Source organism: Raphanus sativus, unplaced genomic scaffold (genome assembly GCF_000801105.2).
Source record: "Raphanus sativus cultivar WK10039 unplaced genomic scaffold, ASM80110v3 Scaffold0135, whole genome shotgun sequence".
NCBI lineage: Eukaryota > Viridiplantae > Streptophyta > Magnoliopsida > Brassicales > Brassicaceae > Raphanus > Raphanus sativus.
Genome location: NW_026615455.1, coordinates 3,118 through 21,973, shown reverse-complemented (window position 1 = coordinate 21,973; position 18,856 = coordinate 3,118). Strand labels below are relative to the sequence as shown.

At 42.1% G+C, this 18,856-nt stretch overlaps 1 long non-coding RNA gene and 1 other non-coding gene across 5 annotated transcripts; both read left to right on the top strand.

The window, feature by feature from the left end:
- Nucleotides 1-284: 284 nt before the first annotated feature.
- LOC108833508 (uncharacterized) lies at nucleotides 285-4,244 on the top strand. 4 transcript variants are annotated; one of them, XR_008939590.1, is made up of 5 exons: nucleotides 285-489; nucleotides 958-1,038; nucleotides 1,415-1,593; nucleotides 1,707-2,715; nucleotides 2,810-4,244. It is a non-coding gene; the product is annotated as an uncharacterized LOC108833508 (long non-coding RNA). The 4 variants fall into 4 exon arrangements; XR_008939592.1 differs by having other exon boundaries at nucleotides 1,395-1,504; XR_008939591.1 differs by having other exon boundaries at nucleotides 1,395-1,579.
- Nucleotides 4,245-15,674: 11,430 nt separating this feature from the next.
- On the top strand, nucleotides 15,675-15,781 carry LOC130501252 (small nucleolar RNA R71). Its single transcript, XR_008939593.1, has one exon. It is a non-coding gene; the product is annotated as a small nucleolar RNA R71 (small nucleolar RNA).
- Nucleotides 15,782-18,856: the final 3,075 nt, after the last annotated feature.

The following is an 18,856-nucleotide window of genomic DNA, read 5'->3' as shown; positions in this document are numbered from 1 at the left end:
ACTTTGATGATATCTTGATTTACAGTCAGTGCTTATCGGACTACCTTGACTATTTAGAACATGTGCTAAAGGCTTTGAGGCAAGAAGGATTCTATGCCAATCTCAAGAAGTGTGTATTTTGTAGGGATGTTAATATTAGCTTTTTTCAATAGGGTTAGCCCAGCCCGCATCTATTTTTTTAACCCTAAACCCGTTTTATTTTGTGTGGATTAAATCAGGACCGTCTAAAATTGAACTCGGGCTAATAAACCTAAGCCCGTCATTTTTTTTCAAAAAAACAAAAGTTAACCAGACGACGTCGTTTCTTCTCACCAGTCACCATCTCTTGGCTGTTTCGTTTCAATTCAGAAACCAGAAACAAGATCCCAATCGCCCCTCACCCTCTCATCTCTCGCCGACGACGAACCCAATCGCCACTCACCCTCTCATCTCTCATCTCTCATCTCTCATCTCGCTGACGACGAACTCATCTGTTCTGTACTCTGTTAGGTACAAGAGATTCCACATAGGATTCTTACATTTTGTTTTCTGGCTTTTATAGATCAGTCAAACGTTTTGGACAATCATTCAAACTTTTATAGAATTAGTGTTGTTGATTTGTGATGCAGTAATGAGTAGAAGTACTTGTTGAAAGAAAACTACGAGCATTACAACTTAAACCAATAGCTATAATAGAAAGTTTCCTACAGCTGTAATAGGTTTTTGATTTAGTCAAATGATGTTAGGACATGTAAGAGACTCGTTTTGTTTTTTCATTAATCTTGAAACTGTGCACAGCTTAAGATTTGATTGTGTTTGTAACAGCTTGAAGCTTTGTATTGTTCCGTTAGTTGTATATGAACATTGTGGTTTTCTTGATAGCTTAGTGTGTTCTGCAATTTGTGATTGTCTTGTCTTAGGTATGTTCTGCAATTTGTAGACGTGTGATAAACTGATTCTGTTGTTGACTTGTTGCAGAGCAAGGAGCGTTTGAAGAGACTCAAGAGTCAAGAGACTTGGAGAGCTAGCAAGAAGTGTTGGCTGATTTGGAGAGTTTGAGTAAAGTTCTATTTAATAAAACTACTGTTATATGATTCATAATTTGAGAATGTAAACTTTGGTTTTTAATTTCAGTGAACAAAAATGAATAAAAGACACGTTTTGCATATACATGATTCATATTTACAGTTTTTAACATTTAAATTTAACTTAAATTTGATAAGCAAAAAATTATTGGTTTGTAAAAAAATTAAATGGGGCTAACCCTGGTCCAGCCCTAACCCTTAACAAAATGCAGGGTTAAAATGGGATTGGGTTAAAACAGGGCTAGGTTTATATTACTCAAAGAAGGGCTTAACCCTAACCCTCTATATTAGCATCCTTAGTATTTTGTACTGACCAGTTATTATTCTTAGGCTTTGTTGTGAGTTCACAGGGACTGAAGGTCGATGAGGAGAAAATTAAGGCGATACAAGATTGGTCCACCCCGACCACGATTGGACATGTCCGCAGTTTCCATGGTCTGGTCAGTTTTTATCGACGGTTTGTCAAGGATTTCAATACCATTGCTGCTCCCATGACATCTGTGATCAAGAAGAATGTATCATTTACTTGGTGACCTGCTCAAAAAGAGTCTTTTAATCAATTTAAATATAGTTTGACTTATGCACCAGTCCTTACTCTGCCTAACTTCGATAAAACTTTTGAGATTGAGTGTGATGCATCAGGTACGGGCATAGGAGATGTGCTTACTCAAGGTGGCCGACCTGTAGCCTTCTTCGGAGAAATTGAGTGGAGATGCCCTCAACTATCCTACCTACGACAAAGAGCTCTATGCTCTCGTGAGGTTTCTCGAAACTTGGAAACATTATCTTTTGTCTAAGGAGTTTGTTATTCATACAGATCACGAAACCCTTAAACACTTGAGAGGCCAAACCACACTCAAGAAGAGGCATGCTAGGTGGTTAGAATTCGTGGAGACATTTCCCTATGTCATCAAGTACAAGAAGGGAAAGGACAACGTAGTGGCCGACGTCCTTTCTAGACGCCACACTCTCATCACTACCATGGAGGCTAAGATTTTGGGTCTTGAACATATTAAACTTGCTTATGCTACTGACCCTGATTTTTCAGAACTCTATGCTAGTACCACCAGAGGTGTTGTAGGTCCATTCTACCAGCATGATGGGTTCCTATTCAAGGAGAAGAGGCTTTGCATTCCTCAAAGAACCATGCGAGATTTACTGACCAGGGAAGCACATAGTGGCGGCATGATGGGACACTTTGGCCGGACCAAGACTCTAGATGTTCTCACTGACCACTTCTACTGGCCGAGAATGAGACGCTATGTCGAGAACTATGCGCCAAATGCACTGTCTGCATAAAGGCTAAGTCCCGATCTCATCCTTATGGTTTACATATGCCTTTACCTATCCCTAACGCACTATGGGTGGACATTTCTATGGACTTTGTTCTGGGCTTGCCCAAGATAGAAAACAAAGATTCCATTTTTGTTGTTGTAGACAGGTTCTCCAAGATGGCACATTTCATACCTTGTGACAAGTCTAATGATGCTAGCCAAACCGCCAATTTGTTCTTCAAGGAAGTGGTGCGCCTACATGGAGTGCCCAGAACCATTTCCCGATGTGTCGCCTTTCGAAATCAAGATCTTGGGATTGGACTTGCCAATCGATTCATAACCTTTGGACAACAGCATGTCGTAGAAGGAGAGAACAGGTGGAGCCAACGACCCATAAACTTTTTACATATCTCTCGTTATTTGGGACCCTATTCACATCTTTGGTTGGACTTCTATTGAATCGAGAAATAGGTGAAGGGTCATGGGGCTAGAACCCATAGGCACCAGACTGAGGTATGAAATGAAGGACGAGTTTCACTCGCTTCGGGCTCTGTGTCCGACCGTGATACCAAGTTCCTTAGCCATTTCTGGCGGACACTGTGGAAGAAACTTGGTACTAAACTCCTTTTCTCCACCACTTGCCACCCACAAACCGATGGCCAAACCGAGGTAGTAAACCGTACTCTCTCTCAGCTGTTGAGAGCTACGGTGGGTAAGAATTTAAGAAATTAGTTAAGTTGCTTGTCTTTCATTGAATTTGCTTATAACCATGCCAAGCATTCTATCACTAACCAATCCCCTTTTGAGGTTGTTTATTGCTTTAACCCAGAGATTCCGTTGGACTTCAAACCATTGCCACCGGACATGCAAGTTAGTCAAAGCGGTGCGGACAGGGCTGAGTTTGTCAAGAGTATGCACCAGCAGGTTCAGAAAACCCTTGAGACTAAGGCTGAGAAGAACCGGGTCAAGCTCAACCGCGGCCGCAAGGAGGTTATCTTTCAACCGGGTGATTGGGTCTGGCTTCACATGCGTCCGAAAAGATTTCCTGCAGAAAGAAAATCCAAGTTGGCGCCTAGAGGTGATGGTCCATCCGGGTATTAGAGAAGATCAACAACAATGCCTACAAGCGCGAGCTACCAGGAGAGTTCAAGGTGTCCCCAACGTTCAATATTTCTGATTTGGCCCCCTATCTTGAAGATGATGAAGAAGTTCTGAGGACAGAACCTTCTCAAGGGGGAGGGGATGTTGTGGTCACCCAAGCTGAGGTTCCCCAAGTTCATAAGGGTCCGACTACCAGGTTAGGTGCGAGGAACTTAAGAAATGGTTTTACCAAGGCTATCCAAGAGATGATTGATCAAGGCCTCAAACAGCTACTGATCCAAGAGATGTCCGGGTTAAAGATTGAAGATCCAACCGGCTCCAAAGAGGTTCAAGACCAGACTGGTCCGATTCAGTTCTCTTCCATCGTCCATAACCGAACCGGCCTGATCATTTCCACATTCGACCTCGGTTCAGAATCAATCTCCAATCCAACCAACCAATTTGCTTCCGGTTCAGAGATATAGCCAACCACCAAAGTAAGTAGTATGTGTTGTACTCTTTTTCCTTCATCGGGTTTTGTCCCACTGGGTTTTCCCGATAAGGTTTTAATGAGGCAACATGCAAGCATACTATGAGCTTTGGTTTAGGCATCTCAATCAGCAAGCGGTTTACTGTTTTTGATTTAATTTTATTTTGGTTTAGACTGGGCATTTGTCAGCCTTTTCATTTTGTTTGAGAGTTGGCCCTTTTGTTTAGGCCCATTTTATCTTTGAGAGTTCAATGAGGGAGACTATATATTCCCTTGTAGTTGGCGATTTTTGCCTTCAGTTTTTATGAAAGTTTTTAGTTTGCAAGAGCAAATAAACCCTAAGTCTTTCTAGTTGTGAGAAACACTTGAGAGCAGCCAGGATCTTATCAAGCCTTCTTCACCAAGCTTGTGGCGATTCATTGATAACAGGATTTTGCTAAGATCCTATTCAAATGTTGAAGTATAAAGGATGTCAATCCAATTCTAAGAGAATGCGAAGCACTAGGAATGCAAGACCATGCTTAAGCTAAATGCTATCAAGATGAGATGAGAGACTATACTAAAATAGGAATAAAAATGCAACAAAGCAAAAGACTTTTTTTGATTATGAGAATGAGAGGACTCATGGGATAAGGGAATATGACTTTGGGTGATCAAACTCAAACTAAGGTGCTAGCTTACAATCAATATATCTACCTTAGGCCTAGACACAAGACTAAACAAACTTTATCTCTAAATGAATGCTCATTTGCTTCCAAAACTCAAGCATCTAATCTCTTAGGTTGAATGTTTAGGAAGCAATCATTAAAAATAAGTCTAACAGCCATCTTAACACCTTTAACAACAAATCTCTTTGGTAGAGTATGTTAAAAACTTAGGAGAGTTGGTTCAGACATTTCATCAAACACCTTGTGGGTGGAAAATGTCTAGAACTCGACTTTAGAGAGGCCAGCCCTAAAGAAGCATTAAAAACACTCTACTAGCAAGGAATAAGAAGGATCTACACCTAAACACCTTAGATCAAGCCTAATCACCCTTAATCTTCCTAACCCATGAATCCAAAAGCGGATCTACTCACTAATCACCATGATTACTCTTGAACCCATGAGGTTTCCAAGCTTAATCATGTTTAAGAAAGATCAATAAGAAATTATAAACACTCAAGAACACACAAGAAGATGATGATTTGATTCAAGGAAAGAACTTTCACCAAAATGTTTTGTGTTTCTTAAGAGGAAAATAAGATAATCCCCACAAAATAGAGATTACAAAGTATTTATAGGTAGGTTTAGGGTAAGAGAGATACATAGAATAAAAGACTAAAGTGCCCCTTGGATAAGGCTAATTTTGGTCTTCAAAATGTGATAAAAATGACCCAAGGTCGAGTTGGGTCGAACCGACCCGGTTTGAGAAAACCAGATTCGACCAAGCTTCTTCCACGCCCGGCATCCTCATCCCGGTCCTGCATTCTGGTCTGAGCCTCCACGCCCGGCTTCACCTTCCCGGTCTCGTCTCTCCGGTCTTCCTCTTCACGCCCGGCTACATGGTCCCGGTCTCGTCTCTCCGGTCTCGCCCTTCACGCCCGTGTTGGTGATGGCGGTCTGGTTTGTCCGGTCCTGCCCACACGCCCGGGATGGTGATTCCGGTCTCGACCATTCTGGTCCAGTCGAGTCTAAGAGAGTACTTGCTTGGCTGAGCATCATTCTTCACCTCTTTTGGATCTTTGAACTCTCAAACACTTCACATCATCTCATAGTATGCTCCAACACCTGATAGGGACATATGAATGCAGTATGGATCCTAAAGACACTAAGATCTAAACTATATGATCAAAATGCACAAGATATGAAGGCTAAAAACATGTAATTATGCAAGATATCAACTCCCCCACACTAGTCCTTTACTTGTCCTCAAGTAAACTTTCAAGAACTAAAGAGAAAAGGCATGAGAAAAGGGATTTCATAACCAAAAGATGCTCTTCTTAGCTCTCATCCTAACAACCTTGCATAGTCATAACAACTAGCTAGAGCAAAACTTCCATTCTTCTCTAACTTCTCTAGGCCTATTCAACTCTTTCGATCTCTACATTCATCATCATGATTCCACAAACCCAAATTCAACAACTCTCTAACAATCATTAAGCAAACTCAATAGAAAATCTTGCATATGGTCAAAAGGTCCAAGTCATTTGGTTTGGAGAGGAAATGTTTTTGTTCAATGATGAAATAGGAAATTCAAAACAATCTTTTAAGGTGGTTTACTCTCAAAACAAAGTAGCTTTGGTAATGCACATAATATATCTAAGAAAGGGATCAACTCATGCATACAATGCTCAATCTCCATTGTTGTACCCTTCCCCATACATATACAAGCTAAAACTTCAACTTCAAGTGCCAAAACCCAACTCTCATCACTCACCAAGATATCCCAAAGAACTCAAAACACTTCTTTAAATATAACTCTTTTCTTTTATGGAGTCAATCAAGGGATTTTCTTTTTTTTTTTTAGATTCAACTTAGCTCTTTCTAAACTTTGCTAGCCCCCTTTCTTTTCATTTTTCATCATTCATTTTTTTTTTATTTGATCTCTTTTTTTTCTTATTTTCTTTTTTTTTATTTAATTTTTTTTATTGGGGGCCAAGACATTAATTATTTGAGCTAAGGATCACAAATTACTATCCCTTGAGACAAGATAATCAATCTAGAGTTCTAAAAGTCTAATCTTCTCTTTCTTAGCCAAACCATACTCCCAAAGATAAAATCAACAACACTCACCACCCAATCCTAAGTGCTAGACAAAGATGTGTCTAATCTAGCTAGAATGGAGACTAAGCATTGTCGACCCCGATACTCTCAACATTATGCACATGCAAAGCTTTCCAAAAAGACCTCACTCAACAAACAATGAAGGCTTGAAAGGAAGCTTTGGGTTCAGGGTGTGGAGTGCCACTTGAAATTGTCAAAAAGATTGGACAAGAAAGATAAGACAATTCAAGTGTGTATAAACCATGACTCAGCACACAAAGGACCATAAGCAAGAGACATCAAGTTTAAATAAGACAGGAGCATCTTCAAAGAGAGAGTTTCAAACAATCCAATGAGTTTTGAGAAGAGAATTCAAGGCACAAAGTCTACAAGTTATCAAGAGAATGCTCAATCTAGTTATCATGATTACAAAGGTTGCCAAAATGAGAACTTAGCATGAGCATCTTTACAAGGTAAAATCATCCCCTTATGCATGAATGCAACCTATATGAATGCATCTAGACTCAATCCTAAAATGCAAATGATGCAACTAGATGCTTCTTTTTGTGCTTTTCAATCAAAATATTTTTTTTTATGGGTTTTCTATGCAATAACTATATACAATGCATGCTAAATGACAAGAAAACACAAGAACATTAGCAACTTGCACCTCCCCCACACTTAATTCACACAGTCTCTTGTGTGAAAAGTGGAGAGAGATGACCAAAATAAAAGCTAAATGCAAATGAAAATGGTATATACAAAGGAAGGTGTTGGAGTACCTCTATGGAGCGTGAGAAGAGGCTGATGCCTCGGAGTTGTCATCTTCATCAGTGGTGTCAAGAGAAGGAGATTTGTTTCCTGATTCTGAAGGGAAGATGTATGGGTTTCTCAAGCTGCGGAGAGACTGCTCCCTTGATTCTGGTGCGGATGGGTCATAGAGAGGCTGAGGTGGGGGCGTGATGAGAGCATCAATGTCAAAGTCCTCTGCCTTACATCCAGCTACAGCCCCTCTAGTCAAAACATCAGTCACCTTTCTCATGAAAATAGCTGAGGCCTTAGCTTGTCTCTTCACGGTTCTTCTCAGTTCCTTACATTTGTTGGTGAGCTTGTAAATGGTTCTATCCTGAGCTCTGCTCCACCTCTGGAGGGTACTGATCTGATCATGAGCATCGCGAAGGGGGCCAAGAGGTAAAGCACCTGTGAACTGGTCGAACTTGTAGCGAGGAGGGCCAAAAAGGTGTTCAGTGGCCCTGCTTGCGTACCCCTGAAGATATACCTCGTCGCTGCCTCCTGTTGCTGGCGTTTGAGTCACAGGGCCAAGTGCTCCATGGCATTTGAGCAAGTGCTCCTCATCAATATCGAACCTGATTGCACCCGGACTTGTCAAGGTGGTGAGTGGGTAGTTGGGAAGAACAATCTCAGCTTTCTTGTTGAGCCTCTTGTATGAGTAGACACACCTTCCATCTAATGTCCCTGCTAGGAATTGGACCTTCTGAAGGTACTTTCCATTCAAGTAAGCTGGACCTGATTTATCAGTTCCCAAATCAATCCCCAAGTAACCAAGTAGTGGGGTTATCCAGCCACCGATCCCAATCTGAGGTTCGGAATCGCGGTTTGTCCAAGCCCAATCCTTATAGTACAGGAGGCGCGTCACAAAGTATCCCACCATACCAAAATCACTGTAGAAGTCATCAGGGACAATGGGTAACTCAGGGTGGGAGGCATAGTGTTGGACAGCTTGATGAAGAAATCTCAATTCCTCTCCAGCGATATTACTCACCTCCTTCTTGTAGAACAATGTGTGGATAAGGAACCTGTGGAGATAGCGCAAGGTAGGGTGCTTGATGGCTGTGCTTCTGTCTTTCCTACCCTCTCTTCCCTTTCCTGATATCAATTTCCAAGTTAGGTCTTCGATTCCTTTGCCTTTTGGTGCATTGGTGAGCTGAGGAAGAGCTGGATTCCTCCCATCATGGAGGCCAAGAGCTTCTCCAATCTCTGTGAAGGACATGGTGTAAGACTGACCAGCGATCTTAAAGGTGATTCTTCCCCAACCTTGCTGTGCAATCTTCTTGGTGTGAAATGTTGCTTCAAGAGTAGACAAGAACTGGCAAGAGACATCGGGATAAGTTTGGTAAGCCACTGAATAGAAGCTGCCTATCTTCATGAACTCTAGCATCTCCTTAACATCATCATCAAGATACAACCCCTGTAAGAGGGACCTGTCCACAAATCTTGTTGGAGGCCAAGATTTGCTCCACCAACTCAGCTTCTGTGGGTTTCTTCTTCCTATCTCTGCCAGCATTGAAGTTTTTCCTCTTGGGAGGGCCATGATCCTCATCACTGTCTGGAGAGGGATCCTCAGCTTTTTCACTGTCACTCTCTTCAACTACTGGTCTTTTGCCCTCTTTCTTCTGCTTTGCTCTTAACTGCTGATCCTTAAGGACTTGTTTTTGGTGCACCTCCTCACAAACTAACTGAGAAGTGGGCCGCTTGGTAGGTGGTTTCGGCTGTGGTATTGGAGCTTGAGTTGAAATGGTAAGATTAGCTTCTTGGTTGCTTTTCTCCAATACAAGAGTTCCTCCACTTTGACCCCTTGGCGCTCTTGCTCTCTTGGGAGGGGCTTGCTTGTGAGCAATGTCAGCCGCACTCTCATCAGCAGCAATTCTTTTGCCATCTCTCTTGGCTTGTGTTTTCTTCTTGAGCATGGCTAAAGCTTGCTGCCTACGTTCCTCCTCGGAACCAGGTTGTGAACCCAACACTTTCCCTGTTCTAACAGTCTCTCTCTCAGCTTTCTTCTTCTTCTCTGTCTCTATCTCAGCTTGAGTTTGTCGTGCCATTGGTACCTGAAAAAGAAAAACCTTGGAAAGGAGTGAGCAAAGGATCAAAGAGAGAGAAATAATCAAAGCAAAAGAGTTCAGCTCTAGAAAACCCAATTAAAAATTAATAGCTAAGCAAAACAAGAGCTGTAAACTAAATTAGAGGATCCCATGTTCAAAATTCAAATTTTTTTTTTTTTTTTTTTTTTTTTTTTTTTTTTTTTGAACAATTAGAATCTCTAATCAGCTCTCCACCAACTTAGCATTCAATCTACTCCAAGAATATCCTAAAACAAGCAATTTTTGAAAAATCCCCAAATCTCATGAACCCTAATTTCTTAAAGCTCAAATTAATCTCAATTCCACCATGAAACCACTACCCAGCATGATATAAAAGCTTTCCCTAGTCTATTTTACAAGAATCTAGCAAGAAAAAGCTCAAATTTCAAGTTCAAATTTTTAGGGTTCATGAGAGTTACGAATTTGAACTTAAAGAACTCATACCTTGCTATGGATGATGGAAAATGAAGAAAGGATTCAAGAAAATAGACTAATGGGAGAAAGACTTTGATTTAGGAAAAAGAATGGATTGATTTGGTGGAGATTTGAGTGAGATAAGGTGTTTTTGGTTCTTGGAGGCAAGAGAGGTTTTAGATTTGTGAAAGAGGTGAGGAATGAGAGGAAGAGGTCGAAAATTAGGTTAGGAGGGGGGTTTGGTTCGGGTCGGGTCGTGGGCAAACGGGTCTGGGTCGAAAAAGAAAAGAAAACTTACCTGGGAGCGGGTCGTGGAGTGAGAGGCGGGTCTGGAGCGTACGCGGGGCTTCACGCGGGAATCGGTCTCATTCATCCCGGTCTAAATGGACCTTTGTCCGTACGGCTGCACGCCCGGGTGAGGAAACTCGGTCTCATCTCTCCGGTCCTCTCTGCACGCCCGGGTTGCATTGCGCGGTCCTCACATCCCGGTCCAAATGGACGAACTTATCATGCTGTCACGCCCGGGTTCTCCTCCCGGTCTCGTCCAGTCCGGTCCTCTCATTTCCCTTTTTTTTTTTTTTTTTTTTTTTAGCTAACCTTTCTCTTCAACCCATATCAAACCATCTTCTTGTCTTCTCTATCCATGTTCCCATTCTCCAAGGTTCACTTCACTTCAACTCGAAAAAAGAAATCCTAATGCAATATTTACAAGGATAGACATGGGACTTCCTCCCAAGTGAGCTTGTTTAAAGTCTCTAGCTTGACTTTGCTTCTTTTGAGACTAGGTGGAGGTGGGTTCAGAAAGTGGAATTGAGAATCCATCTTCCTTTGGTGTAGTACCCAAATAGAGCTTCACTCTTTGTCCATTCACTGTGAACTCTCCTCCATTCTTATCCCAAAGAACCACTGCCCCATAAGGCTTAACTTCCTTGATCTTAAAAGGTCCAGACCACCTTGATTTGAGCTTCCCTGGAAACAACTTCAGCCTAGAGTTGTAGAGGAGTATCTGATCATCAGCTCTTAACTCTCTCTTCAAAATGTTCTTGTCATGGAAGGCTTTGGTTCTCTCCTTGTAGATCCTTGAGTTCTCAAAAGCATCCATCCTAATCTCATCAAGCTCATGAAGCTGAAAAAGTCTCTTTTCTTTTGCACTCTTGATGTCAAAGTTCAATAATTTCACAGCCCACAATGCCTTGTACTCAAGTTCTACTGGTAGATGACAAGCTTTCCCATACACAAGGTTGAAAGGGGTGGTTCCCAATGGTGTCTTGTATGCTGTCCTATAGGCCCAAAGTGCATCATCAAGCTTGTCTGACCAATCCTTCCTCTTGGCTCCCACAATCTTCTCCAAGATACCCTTGATCTCTCTGTTAGAGATTTCAACTTGACCACTGGTTTGAGGGTGATAAGGGGTTGCAACCTTGTGTTTCACTCCATTCTTCTTGAGAAGATTCTCAAAAAGTTTGTTGATGAAATGTGAGCCTCCATCACTTATCACCACTCTAGGAACTCCAAACCTTGGAAAAATGATGCTCTTAAACATCTTCAACACCACTCTTGAGTCATTTGTAGGACTTGCAACTGCTTCAACCCACTTAGACACATAGTCTACAGCCACTAGGATGTACTTGTTGCCATAAGAAGAGGGGAAAGGTCCCATGAAGTCTATGCCCCAAACATCAAATACTTCCACTTCAAGAATTGGGTTTTGAGGCATTTCATTCCTCTTTGTGATGTTCCCTCTCCTTTGGCAAGAATCACACCTTGAGATGAACTCTTGTGTGTCCTTGAACATATGAGGCCACCAAAATCCAGCTTGTAGAACCTTAGCCACTGTCTTGAAAGTTGCAAAATGCCCTCCATATGAAGAACCATGGCATTGTTGTAGGATTCCATCAACCTCTTCTTCAGCCACTGCCCTTCTATAGAGATGGTCTTTGCAAAGGATGAAAAGAAAAGGTTCATCCCAATAGTACCTCTTCAACTCCTTGTAGAACTTCTTCTTGGAATAACCTTCAAGTCTTAATGGTTCCTTTCCTGTGACAAGGTAGTTCACAAAATCTGCATACCAAGGCTCCTTCTCCTTAGACGCCTTAACCTCTTCAAGCTTCTTGCCCGTTTCACACACTGCAACCACTGCCCTGATGGCCATGACCTGTTCCTCACGAAGCCCTTCATCAATGGGGGTTTCACCTTCAATCCTCATCCTAGATAAGTGATCAGCTACTCCATTCTCAATGCCCGGCTTGTCTCTAATCTCCAAGTCAAACTCTTGAAGCAAAAGGATCCACCTCAAAAGTCTTGGCTTAGCATCTTTCTTGGCCAAGAGGTGTCTCAAAGCTGCATGATCAGTGTAGACAATAACCTTTGACCCAACCAAGTAGCTTCTGAACTTCTCAAAGGCAAATACAATGGCTAGCATCTCCTTCTCAGTTGTGGAATATTTCACCTGAGCATCATTCAAGGTTTGGCTAGCATAGTAGATCACATGAGTCTTGCCATCCTTTTTCTGCCCCAAAACAGCTCCAACAGCAAAATCACTTGCATCACACATAATTTCAAAGGGGAGACTCCAATCAGGTGGCTGAACAATAGGAGCATTGACCAAATTGTTCTTCAGCTCCTTGAAAGCTTCAAGACAATCTGAATCAAAGCTGAAAGCGGCTTCTTTGCATAGCAGCTTGGTTATTGGCCTAGCAACCTTTGAGAAGTCCTTGACATATCTCCTGTAGAACCCAGCATGGCCAAGGAAACTCCTTATGTCTTTCACAGTCTTTGGTGGAGGTAGACTAACCATCACCTCAATCTTAGCCTTGTCCACTTCGATGCCTCTTTCTGAAATCTTGTGTCCAAGTACAATCCCCTCTTTGACCATGAAGTGACACTTCTCCCAGTTCAGCACAAGGTTGGTGTCTTCACATCTCTGTAGGACCCTGCACAAGTTGGACAAACAAGCAGAAAACGAAGATCCGTAGACAGAGAAGTCATCCATGAACACCTCCACAACATCCTCAATGAGATCAGAGAAGATAGACATCATGCACCTTTGAAAGGTGGCTGGAGCATTACATAACCCAAATGGCATCCTTCGATAGGCAAAGGTACCAAAAGGGCATGTGAATGTCGTCTTCTCTTGATCATCGGGATGTATGGGGATTTGGAAGAACCCTGAATACCCATCAAGAAAGCAATAGAAAGGATGGTTTGCAAGTCTCTCAAGCATCTGATCAATAAATGGCAATGGAAAATGATCCTTTCTAGATGCAGAGTTTAACTTTCTATAATCAATGCACATCCTATGTCCAGTTACAGTTCTAGTGGGGATCAACTCATTCTTATCATTTTTCACAACAGTGATACCACCTTTCTTTGGAACCACATGCACAGGAGATACCCATTTACTATCTGAGATTGGGTAAATAACACCTGCATCTAAGAGTTTGAGAATCTCCTTCTTTACAACTTCTTTCAAATTAGGGTTTAACCTTCTTTGATGTTCAATAGAAGTCATTGATTCATCCTCTAGATGTATCCTATGCATGCACAAAGAAGGTGATATCCCTTTGATGTCATCTAGAGAATACCCTATTGCTTTCCTAAACTTCTTAAGCGCACTCAACAGTTGAGACAATTCAAGTTCAGTAAGCTCACTACTCACAATGACAGGGTAAGTCTCATTAGGGCCAAGGAAAGCGTACCTTACACCATGGGGAAGGGGTTTAAGTTCCACCTTAGGTGCTTTGAGTTCATCCCAATCCTCTTGGTGACTGTCCTTTTGTTGAGTGGATGCTGTCTCTTGATGAACCACTTGTTGAAGCGCCTCATACTGATCCTCACTCTCAAACCCTCTGTGTGAATCCAGCATCCTTCCATAAGCATCACTTTCCTTGTTCTCAACCACTTGGACTCCTCTATCAACTGTCAAGGCATGCTGTAGAGGGTCCTCCAGTGCTAACTCTTCAAGCAGCTCATCAGCTAAAGCTTCCATTTCCTCTATGTAGAAGATCTGCCCTTGGATGGTTGGCCTCTTCATTATCTCATTGATGTCAAAGTGGAGGATGTGCTCCTTACCCAAGTGGAGATCTATCTTTCCCTCCTTCACATTTATAATTGCTCCTGCTGTGGCCAAGAATGGTCTTCCAAGGATCAAAGGATCTCTAGCTTCCTCATCCATCTCTAGCACCACAAAGTCAGTAGGGATTTCACAATTTCCCACCATCACGGGGAGATCTTCCAAAATTCCAATGGGAAACTTCACTGAGCGATCAGCAAGCACCAAGGAGAGTTTGCACTTCTTGTAGTGGCTAAACCCAAGCTTCTTGGCTACAGATAAAGGCATGAGACTAACACTAGCTCCCAAGTCACATAGGCACCTTTCAAACATCAGGGGACCAATGGCACAAGGTAGAGTGAAGCTTCCTGGGTCTTCTAGCTTCTTAGGGATTGTCAACCTCTTAATGATGGCACTGCACTCATGAGTAAGAACCACCATTCCTTCCATTTCTTTCTTCTTAGCAGCCACAGCATCCTTCAAGAACTTGCTATACTGAGGAACAAGCATAAAGGCATCTATGATGGGCATTGTAATCTGCACTTCACTCATCTGCTTCTCAAAGAGTGCCTTGTACTTCTCCAATAGTTGCTTCTTGAATCTTCCTGGAAAAGGTAACTTAGGCTCATAGGGAGGAGGGACAAAAGAAGTATCTTTTGATGTAGCTTCACCTTGCTTCACTGTTCTGTTCTCCTCTCCAACCTTTCCTTTGCCCTTAGCTTCCACAATCTTTTCCAGAATTTCCTCATCAACCTTCTCATCAACAATTACTACCTCATCATCAATGTTGATGGCAACCTCCCCACCCTGTTTCTCACCATCCTTGGTGAGTACTCTTGGAGGCAACTCTTTACCACTTCTCAAAGTAATTGCCTTCATTGTTTCTTTGGGGTTTTGCTCAAATTTTCAAGGTAGGGTTCCTTGTTGGCGACTAGGCTGAGAGTTCATAGAAGCAAATTGGCTCTCCAAAGCCCTGATCTTGTTGTTCAGCTCTGTGTAGGTACTGTCAATCTTGGAATGCACTGTCTTGAACTCATGCCCAATATCCTTTGCAACTCTAGACTGAGCTTCCATGATCTGCTTGAACATTGACTCCATGTTTGAATCGGGAGCCTTGGACTGAGATGAGCTTCCTTGAGCTTGAGTAGACTGATTTGTGTTACCAAAACCAGGAGGGGTATTTTGCCTTTGCTGATAGTTCCCTTGTTGAGTGGTTTGCTTAGGTTGGTATCCTCCTTGCTGGTTGTTTTGATAAGACCTCGGCTGGTAGTTGTTGTACTGAAAGTTAGGCTCCTTTCTGTACCATGTACCATTGTTGTTGATGAAGCAAAGTTCTTCTTGCCCTTCCAAACCATCAACCTCATTCACCTTAGGAGGAACCTCTTGATTAGGATCACCAACAAAGCTGACCTGCTCCTTCTTGGATTGGTTTGAAAGAACCAAATCCAACTTGTCTTGCAATGATTTGATATCCTTCTTTGTCTGCTGATCCTCACATCTGCTTGCTCTATCATACTCCTCATTGTAAACTGAGTCACTTTTTGCCATGTTCTCCACCAGCTCCTCTGCATCCTGCTCAGTTCTGCCCAAGAAGAAACCATTGCTAGCTGTGTCAAGCCTGTTTCTGCAAGATGGGAGAACTCCCCTGTAGAAGGTGCTAAGCAAGCTTTCCTTGGTGAAACCATGATGAGGACACTGAGCAATGTAGCTGTTGAATCGTTCCCATGCTTCACCAAAACCTTCTAGATTCCTTTGTTGAAATCCTGAAATCTCATTCCTAAGCTTTGCAGTTCTTGAGTTAGAGAAGAACTTGGTGAGGAAGGCTTCTTTGCACTCATCCCATGTTCGGATGCTGTCTCTTGAGAGACCCTTCTCCCATGTGTGAGCTTTATCTCCCAAAGAGAATGGAAACAGCCTAAGCTTCAATGCATCTTCAGAAACACCATTTATCTTGATGGTGCCACACAGCCGATCAAAGTTGTCCAAGTGATCTAGAGGATCTTCCAAAGCAAGCCCATGGTACTTGTTGCTTTGGATCATGTTGATCAAGCTTGACTTGATCTCAAAGTTGTTGTTCTCCACAGCTGGTGCTCTAATGCCAGCCCTATTTCCATGGATGTTAGGCTGATCATGGGCACCAATTGCTCTAGCTTGGCGCTGTGGAAGTCGTGGTCCAAGGTTGGCAGCTCCTTGACCATCTTCAGCAGCTCTATCTTGAGGCAGGTTCTCCATGTCAAACCCCAACCTCTGAATGTGAGCCTGTTGCTCTTCTTCCCTTCTTCTTCTCACAATCTCCCTCTCAAGTGCAGAAATGTCTTCAACAATGGGAGCAAGGCTTGATAAACCTCTACTCCTCAAGTTCATACACCTGAAAAGTCAAAGAGAGAAAAGAGGCAAGAATCAATATCACAATAGAAAATAAAAATGATTTAGTCTCAAGCAAGTTACTAAATCCCAATGTCACAATCAACTTAGAAGTTGGCAACGGCGCCAATTTGATAACAGGATTTTGCTAAGATCCTATTCAAATGTTGAAGTATAAAGGATGTCAATCCAATTCTAAGAGAATGCGAAGCATTAGGAATGCAAGACCATGCTTAAGCTAAATGCTATCAAGATGAGATGAGAGACTATACTAAAATAGGAATAAAAATGCAACAAAGCAAAAGACTTTCTTTGATTATGAGAATGAGAGGACTCATGGGATAAGGGAATATGACTTTGGGTGATCAAACTCAAACTAAGGTGCTAGCTTACAATCAATCTATCTACCTTAGGCCTAGACACAAGACTAAACAAACTTTATCTCTAAATGAATGCTCATTTGCTTCCAAAACTCAAGCATCTAATCTCTTAGGTTGAATGTTTAGGAAGCAATCATTAAAAATAAGTCTAACAGCCATCTTAACACCTTTAACAACAAATCTCTTTGGTAGAGTATGTTAAAAGCTTAGGAGAGTTGGTTCAGACATTTCATCAAACACCTTGTGGGTGGAAAATGTCTAGAACTCGACTTTAGAGAGGCCAGCCCTAAAGAAGCATTAAAAACACTCTACTAGCAAGGAATAAGAAGGATCTACACCTAAACACCTTAGATCAAGCCTAATCACCCTTAATCTCCCTAACCCATGAATCCAAAAGCGGATCTACTCACTAATCACCATGATTACTCTTGAACCCATGAGGTTTCCAAGCTTAATCATGTTTAAGAAAGATCAATAAGAAATTATAAACACTCAAGAACACACAAGAAGATGATGATTTGATTCAAGGAAAGAACTTTCACCAAAATGTTTTGTGTTTCTTAAGAGGAAAATAAGATAATCCCCACAAAATAGAGATTACAAAGTATTTATAGGTAGGTTTAGGGTAAGAGAGATACATAGAATAAAAGACTAAAGTGCCCCTTGGATAAGGCTAATTTTGGTCTTCAAAATGTGATAAAAATGACCCAAGGTCGAGTTGGGTCGAACCGACCCGGTTTGAGAAAACCAGATTCTACCAAGCTTCTTCCACGCCCGGCATCCTCATCCCGGTCCTGCATTCCGGTCTGAGCCTCCACGCCCGGCTTCACCTTCCCGGTCTCGTCTCTCCGGTCTTCCTCTTCACGCCCGGCTACACGGTCCCGGTCTCGTCTCTCCGGTCTCGCCCTTCACGCCCGTGTTGGTGATGGCGGTCTGGTTTGTCCGGTCCTGCCCACACGCCCGGGATGGTGATTCCGGTCTCGACCATTCCGGTCCAGTCGAGTCTAAGAGAGTACTTGCTTGGCTGAGCATCATTCTTCACCTCTTTTGGCTCTTTGAACTCTCAAACACTTCACATCATCTCATAGTATGCTCCAACACCTGATAGGGACATATGAATGCAGTATGGATCCTAAAGACACTAAGATCTAAACTATATGATCAAAATGCACAAGATATGAAGGCTAAAAACATGTAATTATGCAAGATATCATTCATCACTCCATCATCACCCATCGATTTGCCTTGAGAGAGACTTCAGTCCAGCAAGCAAATCCCACATCTATCCATCTCCCATCCACTGTTCTTGTTGAGAGAGACTTCAGTCCAGCAACTTGAATCCATCCACCATCTCTCTATCCTTGTTCTAGATTTTTATTTCATTTTGTTTCAGTTTTCATATCATTTATTCTGCATCCGAAAATCTCATAAAAATCATATTTGCTTTTGTTCTTATTTTTTCTTATTAGTTTACTTTATGTTCTTCATTTTAAACTCATAAGAAAACTCATAAAAATCTCTCTTTGTTTTAGGTACAAATCAAACACCATCTTTCTCTCCATCCAGCCACCCATTCTCTCTCTAATCCAACCATCCGGCCAATTTGGGTTCTTGCCCACAACATGTACCCCCAAAGATTTGGGGGGGCTAGGTTTCCGTGATCTCCATGACTTCAACATAGCTCTTTTTGCTAAACAATTATGGAGACTAATTCAGTATCTCAACTTCTTACTAGCTCGTGTTCTACGAGGAAGATACTATAATGGCACTTCTCCCTTGGAAGATCGGCGTATATACTCACCATCAAATGGATGGCGTAGTATTATGACAGAAAAACCTCTACTCATATCGGGATTACGGAAAACAATTGGCACGGGTCGAGATACGAGGGTTTGGAGTGAGTCTTGGGTTCCGGATGTAGTGCCCTGGCCACCTAGACCTGCCGATCACATAGTATACATGCTTCCCCAACTTCTTGTTCAGTCCTTTATTAGGAATGATACCAAGGAGTGGGATATACAGTTGTTACATGATTTTTTTCACCCAGATGATATCCCTTTGATACTTGGGCTAAAAATTTCTCGCTCTAGTGCCCCGGATGGATATGTTTGGAATC